The sequence below is a fragment of the Lynx rufus genome, unplaced genomic scaffold (assembly GCF_022079265.1).
Source record: "Lynx rufus isolate CCGP_SWC_20201006 ecotype Redwood Valley unplaced genomic scaffold, mLynRuf1.p SCAF_6, whole genome shotgun sequence".
Lineage (NCBI taxonomy): Eukaryota > Metazoa > Chordata > Mammalia > Carnivora > Felidae > Lynx > Lynx rufus.
In genome coordinates, this window is record NW_025814878.1 from 64,982,242 (window position 1) to 64,997,286 (window position 15,045).

Consider the following 15,045-nt stretch of genomic DNA (forward strand, 5'->3'; position numbering starts at 1 on the left):
TCATGCACTCTTTATGACTGCAGACATAATTAGAGCAAGTGACCTTCAGGTAAAGGAACAAGATTTCAGCCTAAATGACAGAAAAACATTCTAATGTAAATTTTATGAGAGCAGGACCACATTCATGTTGTTCCCTCTGGTGTCTCCAGTGCCTGACACAGGGCCAAGACAAACTATCCACCAACTGTGTGGTAAGTGAGACTGATCAAAGGTAGAGTGGGCAGCCTATGAGGTGAAAAGCTGTTCATCACTGGAAGTAGGCAAAAACTGTCCACCTGGCAGAGATGCCGGAGAGGAAAGCCTACTTTGGCAGGACAACAGTTGAGGTGGCCACAGAGATCCCTTGCAATTCTGGGATCATTTATGTCTTTTGATTATCCTTATGAGACAGCAGATTCCTCCAAGGCATGAGTTGGGAACAGAGTAATACAAATATGTCTGTAGGGGTAGGGGCTACTGAACATAGTACTTTTCTCATCTTTCATGGGCAAATGAAAGCATTTTAAATGCTTCAGAACTGAAAATGATGAAAGAAACTGAAATTTGGAATTTTCTGAGGAGCCTGAGTTTAAGGATGAAGGAAAGCTTCATAGAAAGTGAGGAGCCCAAATCTCAAAAAGATATCTGTACTCCCACAGATATTTGGCTATTCACAGTAACCAAAGCATGGAAACACCTAAATGTCAACAACTGAATGAATAAAGAAAATGTGGAGAGAGAGAAAGGGAAAGAGAGTGTGTACAATAGAATATTATTTGGCCTTGAAAAAGAAGGAAATTCTGCCATTTGCAACAACACGGATGAACCTGAAGGATATAATGCTAAGCAAAATAAGCCAGACACAGACAAATACTTCATCATCTCATCTACACGTGGAATCTAAAATAGTCAAACTCACAGAAATAGAAAGTAGGATGGTTGTTGCCAGGGTCGTAGGGGAGATGGGGAAAATAAAGAGACGTTAGTCAAAAGGTACAACTTTCAGGCAAGATGAGTAAATTCTGGAGATCTAATAATGTACAGCATGGTGACTGTAGTTAAGAATATGTATTGTATACTTAAAACTTGTGAAGAGGGTAGTTCTTAAGTGTTCTTACCACACCCAACACACACAAAAAAGAAGATGACAACTATGTGATGCTAAATATCTTAATTAGATTGGGGCGCCTGGGTGGCTCAGTCCGTTAAGCATCCAACTTCCAGCTCAGGTCATGATCTCATGGCTCCTGAGTTCGAGTCCTGCGTCGGACTCTCTACTGTCAGTGCACAGCCCACTTCTGATCTTTTGTCTCCCTCTCTCTGTGCCCCTCCCTCATTCATTTCTCTCTCTCTCTCTCTCTCTCTCTGTCTCAAAAATAAATAAACATGATTTTATAAAAGGAAAAGACATTATTAATACTTAAAAAAAATTAGCTTGATTGTGGTGATCATTTCACAATATACACATGTATTAAAACCTCAAGTTGTACACCTTAAATATATACAATTTTTTTAATTTTTGAATTATGCCTCAAAAAAGTTGGTAAAAAAAGCTAGGAGTCTAAGAGTCAGATAATTGTGTTTTACTTAATGTACTTCTCTTTAGCAATTGCAAAAACTTTTATATTTTCCAATTGGAAAATTCTAAATACTATTTTCACTGTGGTAAATACACATGACATGAAGTTGCCATTTTAACCATTTTACCATTTTTAAGCGTACAGTTCAGTAGCATTAAGTACATCTGCATTGTTTTACAACGTTCCATTTCCAGAACTTTTTCATCATCCCAATCTAAATATTTTTAAATATTAATATGTCACCTAAGAACTCTGTTTAGAAGCTGGAGGTAAACTGTTGATTAGCAATTAGCTTTTTTAAAGAAAGGAAAACCAATAGAATGTCATTTTTCCAGGATCATCTCATGAAGTTGCTTTCCTATGAAATAAAGTAGCTGAGTTTCCTGAGTAGAAAAGGTGCTTTCAAGAGATTTTCTGTCTGTAAACTGATTTACATGTCATTTGTTTGAGGGTTCAGAAAGATTAAAAACCATATAGATTTCATGCATAGCAATCACAGTGGTCAATAAACACCCTCAAAACCTTCTATTCCAAGAGTCAATAATTGAAGCTTTCCAAGCATACTATGGTGCTACTACAGAAATGAAAATCACCAGCCTCAGATAATTTGGTTACTTGCTTTATTTGCACCTATTTGAACTACAGTTGCTTTCACAGCAGGAGTGTAATAACTCCACCTGCCTATATCAGAATCTCATAGATAAGACATGAAATCCATTAACAAGACATCATTTTTTGACCACAGAGGTAGTTTCTGTTTCTTCTCCAGCTGACCTTGCAGTGCATCCCCAAGCAGCTCTGTGTGCTGGGCTCCACTGGCGGGCATCAGTGCGGAGGTGGGCCTGGGCCTCACACATCACATAGTCACCCAGGGGCTCCACCAACACAGCCAGCGACAGTTCCTGACGACAATGCACAGCAGGCCCAATCAGACCAATTATAATCAGCTCATATTGCTTTATTTTACTTCCTTCATTTGATAGAAACAGAATCACCAAATTCAAAAGATTCCTGAGCAGCAAAGGTGAATGAAACAAATAGCTAATATCAGACACCATTTCAAAAGCAACTGCCTGGGTAAGCCTGTAATAGAATTTCCCAGTTTACAACTCTGAAGATGAAGAAGGCAAGTTACCATGGAAACAAATACTCTCTTTAAAGAGAGACAGGCTCCTCTCTTAGTCTGAGCTCTTTCCAGAAGGGAGGAGGGGAGAGAAGGGGAAAGGCAGGCCAAGGATCTTCAGCAAGAACAATGAAGTTTTCTTCTCATTATTGAAATACTACCTATGAAATTTGCTTTGAGGGTCAGCTCAAGACTGTTTCATTTTCTTGGCTGTACTATTTAAGAAAAAAACAAAAAACCTCAAGTCAGATATTTTAAGATGTGTAAGCAAAATGACATTGTATTGATCATTTCTTTAATTTTTTTTCTTTATTCAATTAATGACACATGTTGGTGACAAGTGAAAAACAATGGCAATACATGACATAAAAGGCAAAGAGGACTCACTTTTCCTGGTCTCCTTATTCCCAGCACACACTCTTGAGGTAACACTCTGTTGGCTGTTTTTCTCTGCCTCTGCCTTGTTCATGGATATATACAGTAAAAAGATTATATACAAACAGAAACCCCAATTTAAAAATGGGCAAAGAACTTAAATAGCTATTTCTGCAAAGAAAATATACAAATGACCAGTAAGCGCATGAAAAGATACTCAACATTAATGATTAGGGAAATGAAAATGAAAATAAGATCTCATGGGATGCTCGGGTGGCTCAGTCAGTTAAGCATCTGGCTCCTGATTTCAGCTCAAGTCAGGATTTCAACTTGTGAGTTCAAGCCCCATCGGGCTCTGTGCTGACAGCATAGAGCCTGCTTGGGACTCTCTGTCTCCCTCTCTCTCTGCCCCTCCCCACTCGTACTCTCTCTCTCTCTCTCTCTCAAAAATAAACATTTTAAAAAATGCTTAAAATGAGATCTCGCAATAAGATACCACTTTACACCTACTAGGGTGGCTGTTATAAAAAAATAAAAAACAAAATTCCAAAATAGCAAGTATTGCTGAAGATGTGGAGAAATTGGAACTATTAGGCACTGCTGGTGGGAATGTAAAACAGTACAGTCACTCTGAAAAACAGTATGGTACTTCCTCAAAAAATGTAAAACAATTACCATATGTTCCCCAGATTCTACTTCTGGGTATATAACCAAAAGAGTTGAAAACAGGGATTTGAACAGATATTTGCACACCTACGTTCATAGCAACATTATTTACTATTGAGTTATTTTTTTTTTTAATTGAAGTGTAGCTGATACACAATGCTACCTTAGTGTCAGGTGTACAACAGTGATTCGACAAGTCTGTACGTTACGCTACAATGGCATTGTTTACAACACTTGGGTAGAAGCAACCCCAAGTGTCCATTGACAAAGGAGTGGATAAATTACGGTATACACATACAACGGAGTATTATTCACCCTTAAAAAGAAAGGAACTACTGACACATGCTACAATATGGTTGAACCTGTAAGACATTATGCTAAGCGATGTAAGCCAGTCATAAGAAGACAAATACAGTCATAAGAGGATGAATACTATATGATTCTACTTGTATGAGGTGCCTCAAAGAGTGAAACTAATAGAGACAGAAAGCAGAAGGGCAGTTGCCAGGAGCCAAGGGAGGGTGGGAGGAGGAAGTTAGTGTTAAAGTGGGTACAGTTTCAGTTTGGGAAGGTGGAAAAGTTTTGGAGATGAATGGTGATGACGATTACACAACAGTGTGCATATACGTAATGCCATAGAACTGTCCACTTAAAAATGGTTAAAATGATGTGTGTCAATTATATTTTTTAAAAAGTCCAAAAAGTGGTTAAAATTGTAAATTTTGTTATGTTTATTTTAACACGATAACAATTGTTGTAGTTATGTGTCATGTACAGGGCTGTTTTTGTATATATAGTTGACCCTGGGATAACACAGGTTTCAACTATGCTTGTCCACTTATACGTGGATTTTTTTCAGTAAATACAGTACAGTACTATAAATGTATCTTCTCTTCTTATGATTTTCATTTTTTTTTTTAGTTTATTTCTTTCTTTTCAGAGAGAGAGAGGGAGTGCATGTGCAAGCGGGAGGTGCAAAGAGAGAGAGGGAGAGAGAGGGAATCCCAAACAGGCTGTCACCTCAGAGCCTGACATGGGGCTCTAACTCACAAACCGTGAGATCATAACCTGAACCGAGATCACGAGTCAGACACTTAACTGAGCCACCCAGGCCCCTCTCTTCCTTATGATTTTCTTAATAACATTTTCTTTTCTCTAGCTTATTATAAGAAAATAGTATATAAAATATATATAACATATAAAGTATGTGTTAATCAGCTGTCTTATCAATAAGGTTTCCAGTCATCAGTAGGCTATTAGTAGTTAAGTAGTTAAGTTTTGGGGGAGTCAAAAATTGTATTTGGATTTTCAACTGTGTGGTGGGTAGAGTGGTGCCCCAGCACCCTGCAGTGTTCAAAGGTCAACTGTATAGATGTCTTAGATAGATAGATGATAGGTAGATAGATAGATAGATGGATGTACAGGGATTTCATTTTTGCTCTTATTAATTTTACTAAAAGAGAATTATACTACACATATATTCCTTATGTAACAAACCCCAAACCTTAAAGATATAAAGCAATCATTTAAGTCTGCTTAGAATTAGGGAGTGTATGAATCAGGAATTTAACCCAGGCACAGAAGGGACAGCCATCTCTTCTCCATGGTGTCTGAGGCCTCTGGAAAGACTCAAAGGCTGGAGCTTGGATCATCTGGAGGCTTCTTCACTTACATGTCTGGCAGTTGACAGTCCTCACTTGGACTGTCAACTGGAGCATCTCCACATGGGCTGCTTCTTTGAACTTCCTCATAGCATGGAAGCTGAATTCAAGCGGTGGTGTCCCACGAAAGGAGACCAGAGGTATGTGGCATTTTTATAATCTAGCCTCAAAGGTCACATTGAGTCCTACTATATTCAGTTGGTTGAGGCCATTACAAAGATCTTTCCACGTTCAAGGGTAAGGGCTCAATGGGAGGAGTGTTAGGTCCTTTGTAAGAGGAGTCTGTGGGAGGGACGATGTTGTTGTGGCCATCTTTGGCAAACACAGTCTGCCACAACTTTCATTAGTTTGCAGCTTGCTTTTACAGCATTTCAGTGGCATCCCCAAAAGTCAGAAAAGATGTCATTCTTCAGTTTTTCTCACTTATTTATAATTACAAAATTACTCTCAATTCCAAAAGTAATATAAATATAGTAACAAAACTTGGAAAACATGTAAGAGAAATTTATCCACAACCCCCCTCCATCAACCAATCACTGTAATTATTTTTAGTCTTTTTATTCCATAATTTTCTTATAATGTACACAGAGTTTTGTGTTCATTTTTATTTTCCCTTAGCATATAAGCCCCCAAATTCACATCTCAGTACTAAGTTATCTTCTTTATTTTTCTTGTGTGGACAAAGCAAAAATAAGAGTAGGGTACACGACGGGACAAAATCTTCAGCTCAGACCATTTGCTTAGCCTAATCCTACGTAAAACACATTGTGAAATATCACACCAAGGTTTCAAGTCCCCCATCTTCTTTAATGAACAGAAAGCTGAGACACACCGATTCTGGAAAAGTCATGGCTTGAGTGAGTTGTGCCTCAGGCCACAGTTACGTAAGGAGCAAACTAGTGACTGGCCTGGGTGTGGAATGCCAGCATGCAAGCTTTCACTCACTTTTCTGCTCTGAAAGCTTGGCTTCAGGATTTCAACAAATACATGAATCTAGCATATTAAAGATTGACAAAGCCCATATCTCCTAAACACTATTCCAAACTATCGCTCATTGTCACTGGCCTGCTGTGAAATGAGAGAAAAAAAATAAAAACGCGGTGAGTTTTTCATAAAGCTAAATGTATTCAGGTTTTTAAAAGTTGAGTTTTTTCTGGGATTTTTAAGTTTATTTATTTTGAGAGAGTGAGAGTGCGAGCAGGGGAGGGGCAGAAAGAGAGGGAGAGAAGGAGAGAGAGAATCCCAAGCAGGCTCCATGCTCAGCCTTACATGGGACTCGATCTCACCACAGCGAGATCACGACCGGAACCGCTATCGGGAGTCACATGCTTAACCGACTGAGCCACCCAGGCACCCCAGGATCATTTTTTTTTTTAATGTCAACATTTATTTTCTTTTATGACATAATTCTGATCATAGATTTTCTTAGCATTTCCGGTCAGCAAAATAAAACTGGCGATTCTAAACTTAGTCACCCTTAAATTTAGTTTCAACTATTTTACTGCTCTGTGACATCCCACCTCTAGGAAACACTGATCTAGTCCAGACTGCCTCCTTATGAAGAACCTTAGAGTGTGATGTATATGTCAAAAGGGATTACATTCCAAGGTAAGGGAAAGACTGGTTGACATGAGAAAGGGATCCAGAATGCTGAGCTGTGCCTGTGACAGTCCAGTTGTGTGCATCAAGCAGGTCAGTTATGCTCAGAGCCTCTTACCTCAGCCATCAAGACCTGTCAATACTGCCACCTTCTCCCTGCAGGGTGAGGAGAGGTGAGAGCCTTAATTGTGCAAAGTGCAGAATGCTGTGTCAGTGCTGAGCGTCTCATTGTACTGTGTCCTGTCCTCCTTGGAGCTTTCCTTCACAAAGGCTGCTCAGCAGGTCCTGCAATGGCTGGTGGAAAAATGTGAGGAGAGATCTTCTAACATACCAAGTATTTCCCTGGGAGTTCTTAATTTCAATGAGAAGAATATTCTCTAATTAAAATGCCGCTGCAGATTTTTTAAAAAAACAAATTGCCATCTAATTTCCCTTTGATCTGCTTTTTCCATTTGGGTTGCAAGGTTTAACAGAATTTTCCCCAAATGCTTTGAGTCTGCAGTAATTTTATTCCATTCTTATTAAATTTCAAAGGACAAAATGTGAAGCCACTAGAACAATCTAAGCTTTTTACCACTTCACTTATGCAATAAGCATTTTCAGGGCATTCTACAATGTGCCTAACATTGCGTTAGGTGTTGGAGATACAAAGATGAATAAATACAACTTGGCCCTTGCCCTCACTTGGTTCAGTGTTTCCAGGACATGATCAAGCCATAAACATAACAGTTGTAATGCAATGTGGTGATGATAGAAATACCATCACACAGCCGTCGTATAAAATCCCTTGCTGGAGCAAAATGGTGACTGTGGCTGAGCTGACACCTTTTTATTTTATTTTTAAAGATTTTATTTTTAAGTAATCTCTACACCCAACGTGGGGCTCGAACTCACAACCCCAAGACCAAGAGTCACATGTTCCTCTGACTGAGCCAGCCAGGCACCGCTGAACTGACACTTTAAATGAAACTTAAAGGAAGACTAAAATTCAGCCAAATGAGGGCATGAAGGCATCCCAGGCAGATGAGACAACATAAGCTTAGGTCCCAGAGTGGGAAATGGTATGGCCCCTGTTGAGTGCGTGCGTTTGTGTAATGTATGTCCATGTATGTGTATGCATCTATGTATATGTGTAAGCCTTTGTGTGTGTGATTGTGTTTCCATGATAGGAAAGGGCTGGGGTAGGTATGGTCTGGGAGACTTAACTGAATGGCATGAGGACAAGCAAGTTAATCTGAAGCAAGGTAGCAGCATCCTGTATTATTTGTGGGTCTTAGAGAAAGATTCAAAGGTTTGCTTTAGACAACCTAGAAAGAAGACAAAACTGACTCCTACACAGATAAGTTTGACTTTAATGCATGTTTTGAACATACCTATTGGATTCTCTGTTAGAAACCAATGCTCATCCCTGGAATGAAGAATCCACGTTCTCTTGTAGAAATGATTCCCGGGGCCCTTGTCTTCTGGGGTCCAGTCCAGGGCTTCTCAAGCCTTGATATCCACCGAAAAATGGATCACCGGAGATCTTGTTAAGACGCAGATTCTGATTCAGTGGCCCAGGATTCTGCATTTCTAACAAGCTCGCAGGTGATGCCAGTGCTGCTGTCCACGGAGCGCACTTTGAGCAGCAAGGTCTAACGCCCTTGTTGCCACAGTCTTGATCACCTGCCCCCTAGACAGACCACAGGGGATTCACTGCCCTCAAATCAGTAGTTAATAGTGCAGAGTCTGCCAGAGGACTGTGTTTGGATCTTCCATGTCCCTGGGACATAGGGTCCCATCCAGCAGGAGTCCGGACCCTCAGGTTTGGCTCCACAGATCTAGAAGTGAAGGGTGGAAGTGGGGCAGAAGGAGGTAGAAATGGTGGTGTGGGGCTGGCACTTGCTCAGAAAATAGGCCCAAATACCTCCTGTGACAGGAATTAAGATACTAAGGGGCACAGAAAAAGGAAGCAGGAGCTCAGGCAAGGGTCCGGGCAGAGCCTCAGAGTCAGGGGGGGTACTTATCACTGACTATATGCCAGGGACCATATTTAAGCTTTACACAGCTGTCACATTTCATCTTCAGCCAAAGCCTGTGCAAAGCAGACTATAAATCCCTGCTAACAAATGAGGAACTTGAAGTGCAGAGCATTTCACTAAATCACCCAACCTCCCAGTGGGCGCACAGTGAAGCCAGAGTTCGCACTCAGGTCTGCATGATCTGAAAGCCCAAGGCCTTCAGGTACCCTACACTGTCCACTGTCCTTTATGATGATGAATGAGATCCAGGCTCTGTGCTTGGGCCAGAGGTATCCTAGGGTAGGGCCTTTTGATACATATATATTTTACATTTTATTTATTTATTTTGAGAGAGCATGAATGGGGGAGGGGCAGAGAGAGAGGGAAAGAGAGAATCCCAAGCAGGCTCCGCACCAGCAGCACAGAGCTCGATGTGGGGATCGATCCCAGGAACCGTGCAATCATGACCTGAGCTGAAACCAAGAGTCAGACGTTCAACTGACTGAGCCGCCCGGACGCCCCGGTTCTTTTGATGTTTGCTTCCAAAGCAAGTAATGTTAGCCATGAATAAAGGAAGGCCTAGGCCAGGAGGAAGCAGGTCAGAAGCTGGCATCTAAAGGAGACCTAGTATCTGGAATTGGACCACTCTTGGAAAAAGAGTCCTGGCTCTCTTGGTACCTCTGCCTCCATGTAGCCCAGCCAGGGGTAAGAGCCCTCATGATCTTGGCATGTGCACAGGTAGACAAACTGGTTGGTGGGCATCTTCAAGCCATCTTGAATAGAAACTTTGGCAGCAATGGAATATTTACCTGAAAAAAAGGAGACAGAGCACTGAAGGGGAAGACTATAATATGACAAAGGGTCTTGGACACAGTAAGTAATCAATAACTGGAAGCTGCTATTATAATTATTGCTGCTGTTGTGGGATGCTGTTTCTGTGCCTTGCTAGAGAACCAGCCAGTGAGCTACTAGCAACATCCCCAGGGATAATTCAATATAAAATATTCCCAGGAAACTAAAGCCTAAATGAGTCCACCCAAACGGCCAACAAACCAGCTGAAGCTTCATAAAGTACCCTGGGGAGCCTGCACCTCACCATCACTAATATCGAGATACCAGGATGCTGTTGGCATGTGGTCACCACTCATGCCCACCTGTTCCTCCTTGACCTCATAGTTCAAAAATTGTGATTCTAGATTCCCAGAGCCTTCCTGTAGAATGAGCCTCAGACTGCAGTTGAAAGACCCACTCTTTTCCCTCACTGACACACTCAGTCTCCTCATGTGTGAAATGGAGACGATCCCCTCTGTGCAGCCTACCACAGGACCAAGTGGGAGGAAGTGTGTGAAAGGAGGTAAAAGACTGCTGAGCCCTACACACGTAGAGGCAATGACATTACTCTGCCGACGTCTTGCCATTGTCTTCTGACTTGGGAATTTATTCTTTATTAAAATCTTATTACTGCATCTTCTGTGTTTCCTCTAAACTGCCTCAGATCCTTTGAGGAACCAGGAAGCATTTGCTTCCATACATACCTCCATAAAATAAAAGCCTACATGGAACCTAAAAGCAAAATTACATGTATAGATCTAAATGCACCTGTATGTGTATAGACACATGTATGTATGCACACAGTCACACAGATATTTATACAGATGTATATATAATAATGTAATATATATAATTTGTCCTCTGTACCAAACTCAATGGACCACCTATGAAAGCAGGTGAAGCATTTGCACAATTAGTTTAAAAGATTATTATTTAAAAACAGAAATAGCTTGGAGCAGATGACTGAAAATCATTCCTTGCTGCAACTCAAATGAAGGAAGCTGTCTGATTCTTGGAAATTTAGACATTCTTCTAGTAATTTAGCACAAAAATGGGCCTGGCTCAATCTGCTCTTCACATTTTGGTAATTTAAAAGGACATAACGGAATTTTATTTTAATGGTAATTGCAAACTCATGCAGAAAATGTAAATGCACATTTCATGATTAGCTTACAGCATAAACTATGGCTTCTATTAATGTATTCCAATTTGTAATTCTTTTCACAGTATGAGATTTGAAAGCTGTGATTAAAATTAATTAGGTTAAGTAAAGTTTATCCCCCCTGAGCACTTCTATTGGGAAAAAGCAAGAGGAAAATGTGAACTACATCTGGCTCTGCAGGAAGCTGTGTCTTCACAAGAAGTCGGCTGACTTCTTTTCTCCCCACAGAGGTTGCATGCTGCTTATTTGGCATATCTCAAGCACCATGTATCTCCTCAAGGAGCTAATTGAACCATTAAACTATTCTGTGCTGCCTCACAAAAACCAGACTGTGACTACATCATCTTCAAATAAAGATATAAGGTAGATCCATCCATTGTTTAAACACAATAAATCTGGGGGTGGGGGGTGGGAAACGTACATCTGGTAAACCTAAGGTAATGCTGGCCACCCAGAATTCAGTACCATAATTGCTATGAAGGAGGTGCCAAATGAGGGAACAATAAAGATAATGACTAATTAACACCTGTACTGAGCTCTCTGCTTTGCACATTGTCTTAAATATTACCTCAGTTGATCTCCTCAACAATCCTGACAAGGAATCCTTACTGTTCTCCCATTTCACAGATGAGGATACTGAATGTTAAGTGAGGTGCCCAGGATCAAAAAGTGCTGGAGATTAGACCCAGTTCTAATCCTACACTCTTAAGGCTCAGCTCTATAGCTACACAAAACAAAATAAAACAAAACTTTCAACCTATGTCTGGCCTATGTTTTCACAATAAGTTGAAATTCATTACTAAGTATCATATGATAGGAACTAAGGCAAAGGTTAACAGCTCCAGAATGGTGTCACACATCCCAATAAGTAAAGCATAAATTTGGACAGCCAAGACAAAACAAAGTGAAAAACTGACCAGGGACACTCTATTTCTACTTCTTCTTCTTCTTCTTGTTTTTTTGTTTGTTTTTTTTGTTTGTTTGTTTATTTTTTTTTTATTTTGAGAGAGAGCGAGCAAGAGTGAGCACATTCATGTATGGACAGGGGAGGGGCAGAGAGAGAGAGAGAGGGAGAGAGAGAGAGTCCCAAGCGGGTTCCACACTGTCAGGACAGAGCCCAACTTGGGGCTCAAACTCAACAGATCATGACCTGAGCCAAAATCAAGAGTCAGGCACTGAACTGACTGAACCACCCAGGTGCCCCAGCAACACTCTACTTCTTATTGAAGACACTGGTGAGAGCTCTCCAGTCTTCCTTTACTGTCCCTTTGCTTGATACCCAGCAACTTGTGCTGCCCCTGGCTCATGTCCTTTGGCACAGTGAAGTCCCAGTTCTGGTCCAAGCCCTGGGAATACAGACACGGACAACATACATCCTGTGTCTGAGCTAGCCTGTCCTATGTCCTGAGTCATGATAGACCCTCATCTCCTGTGACTCATCCTACCTGGCTCTCCACACTGTCTGCCCTGACTGTATCCAGGGAGGACTAGCTGGTCCTGTTAACTTGTGATGACGTGAATTAACATGCCATCAAGGAAGGAAAAAAAATACCTCTCCCTGGGCATTTTAGGTTTTTTTTAAAACTTTTTTTAATATTTATTTATTTTTGAGAGAGACAGAGTGTGAGTGGGGGAGGGCCAGAGACAGAGGGAGACACAGAATCCGAAGCAGGCTCCAGGCTCTGAGCTGTCAGCATAGAGACTGATGCGGGACTCGAACTTATGAACCGTGAGATCATGACCTGAGCCGAGGTTGGATGCTTAACGAACTAAGCCACCCAGGCACCCCTCTCCCTGGGTACTTTAAATGACACCTCTTCTAGTGTAGTGAAGAAAGAAGTAGCTTTCAAGTATGGAAAACTGGATTTCACTCATAGTTCTGCCAAGGACCTGGGATGACTATTTAATCTCTTCTATGCCTTTAAAATGGGTGCTTTTTGTCTGCTAGCACTGATAGAAATTTCTGTGATGATGGCAATGTTCTAATTCTGTACTTTAAATAAGGTAGCCACTAGCCCATGTGGCCAATGGCTATATTGAACAAAGCAGGCATATGATCTCTTAAGCCTCTTTCCTCTCTAGAGCTCTATATAAAATAAAATCTAAAGGTGGGAACTTCTAGCTCATATGAGAGGAGATTAGTTGGAAAGATGGGGGAGTAGGTAGGACCTAATAATGACCCTTATATCCTGCAACATGGAAGACCACAAGCTCTTAGAGACTAAAGGCAACACATCTTGCTTTTTAGGTGGACGATGGTGTAAGAAGACTCTTCTATCCACAGTGGCGGCTGGGCCCAGTTACATGTTCACGGGTGGCCAGTTCCTACAGCCTATTTCTGGTATGATGTGGGCATGCTGAAATACCAAAAAATGAGCAGGGAGTAGCCTCCAGAACCAAACTAGCCTCTGCTTGCAGAGGCTCCCAATAATCTTGCTCTTCCTTCCTGCTGCCTGTGAGTGAGGAGTTAGTGAGCTCTCCTTACATCTGCCCGCCTATGAGGAGTACAGTGCCTGAAAATATCTTAGCTCTGCTGGCAAATAACATTCTATTAAATCTGTCCAGTAGCAGGACTAAACGAACCTGTGAACTCCTCTTTCCTAAAAATCCATTCAATTCAACAAACAGGGACAGCACTGAACCATGGCTGTGGAAAAATAAGATGTATGAGATATGGCCCCTGACCTGCAGGCAGGTGTGGTCTGGGGGATGACTGCAAATTCACTGTCCTGTGCCATAGGTTAGAGGCAGCAAGCTATCACGGGAAGTTTCTAAACCAGCTTAGATTTTTATATTTGTAAACGTTTCCCTCGTGAGCATATACAACACTTGATAAGTTTCAAAAATTAGCTAAAAGGATGTTTACAGACTATTAACTCTTAGGAAGGCTTTTTGAACCTGTTATTTCAATATATCTCCCAAATTTTGTCTTTCGGGGACTTGGTACATTCTGGGGTAAAACTCTGGTTTCATTGTTGCTGAAGAAAAAACCACCCACAGAGGACAAGGCCATGTGAGTATTGTTTGATATTCTTAAGTCCCATACTCTGAAACCAAGGAGTCTCCAAAGATAAAGAATATTTCCCTAAAATTCAGGAATTAAATGAAGGACTGATTTTGTTTACATGATACTTAAATTAAAAAGAACAAACAGCATGTGCTTAGAAGTTAGAGAACATGGTTGGGGGGTTACTGTCCTCCAGGCAAGGAGCAGAATTGACTCCATGTTAAACAGCGAGAGTATCCTTGTTCTCAGATGTCCCCTCTCCACACAAAAATGTCCATTTCTGTCTTCTAGAACCATAGAAATTGGAGGTAAAGGCGATCTTTTTTTTTTTTTTTGACATCTATTCATTTTTGAGAGACAGAATGTAAGTGGGGCAGGGTCAGAGAAAAAGTGAGACACAGAATCCTAAGCAGGCTCCAGGCTCTGAGCTGTCAGCACAGAGCCTGAAGTGGGGCTTGAACCCACAAACCGTGAGATCGTGACCTGAGCTGAAGATAGACACTTAAAGACTGAGCCACCCAGGTGCCCCAGAGGTAAAGGTGATCTTGGGGAATATTTTGTCCAGCCTCTCCATTTCATAGCAAGAAAACAAGTTGAGAGATTCACATGGACTCTGAACAGGAACTCCTGGCTCTGCCCTGCCTTCTAATTAGATAGACTAATTCTATTTAATAGAAACCCCTTCCAATAAACCCTTCCCAGAACAGGCAGTACTCAGGGGTGGGAGAAGCTTCCGCAATCTCTGAATGCTGCTTTTTGGGTCTGGCATTCCCATCTCCCAGTCAGCAGAGCCAGACTGACTTAGGGAAGGAAGTAATGGTTACAGTTTCCAGCTTTGAGGTCAGACATCACATATTCACAACTTCACAGAACTGGCAACTCTGAACAAATTACCTCACGAAGCTTGAGTTTCCTTTTTAAATAATTGAACCAATTCATAATGCTTTTGTGAGGAACAAATGCAGCAGTTAAGCCTTTACAAAGATTAAGCAATCCATAAATGTTAACTGATTTTATATTAATATTATTATCAAGAGGTGACTATTCTGAATTTGTACAATG

The 15,045-nt window shown here is 41.1% G+C and overlaps 1 long non-coding RNA gene across 1 annotated transcript in view; it reads right to left on the reverse strand.

Moving 5' to 3' along the window:
- Nucleotides 1–9,442: 9,442 nt before the first annotated feature.
- LOC124528742 (uncharacterized) overlaps nt 9,443–15,045 on the reverse strand; it is a 167,629-nt gene continuing 162,026 nt past the window's right edge. Inside the window, exon 4 of the long non-coding RNA XR_006966228.1 lies at nt 9,443–9,792. This is a non-coding gene — a long non-coding RNA (uncharacterized LOC124528742). The remainder of the gene's footprint in view (nt 9,793–15,045) is intronic.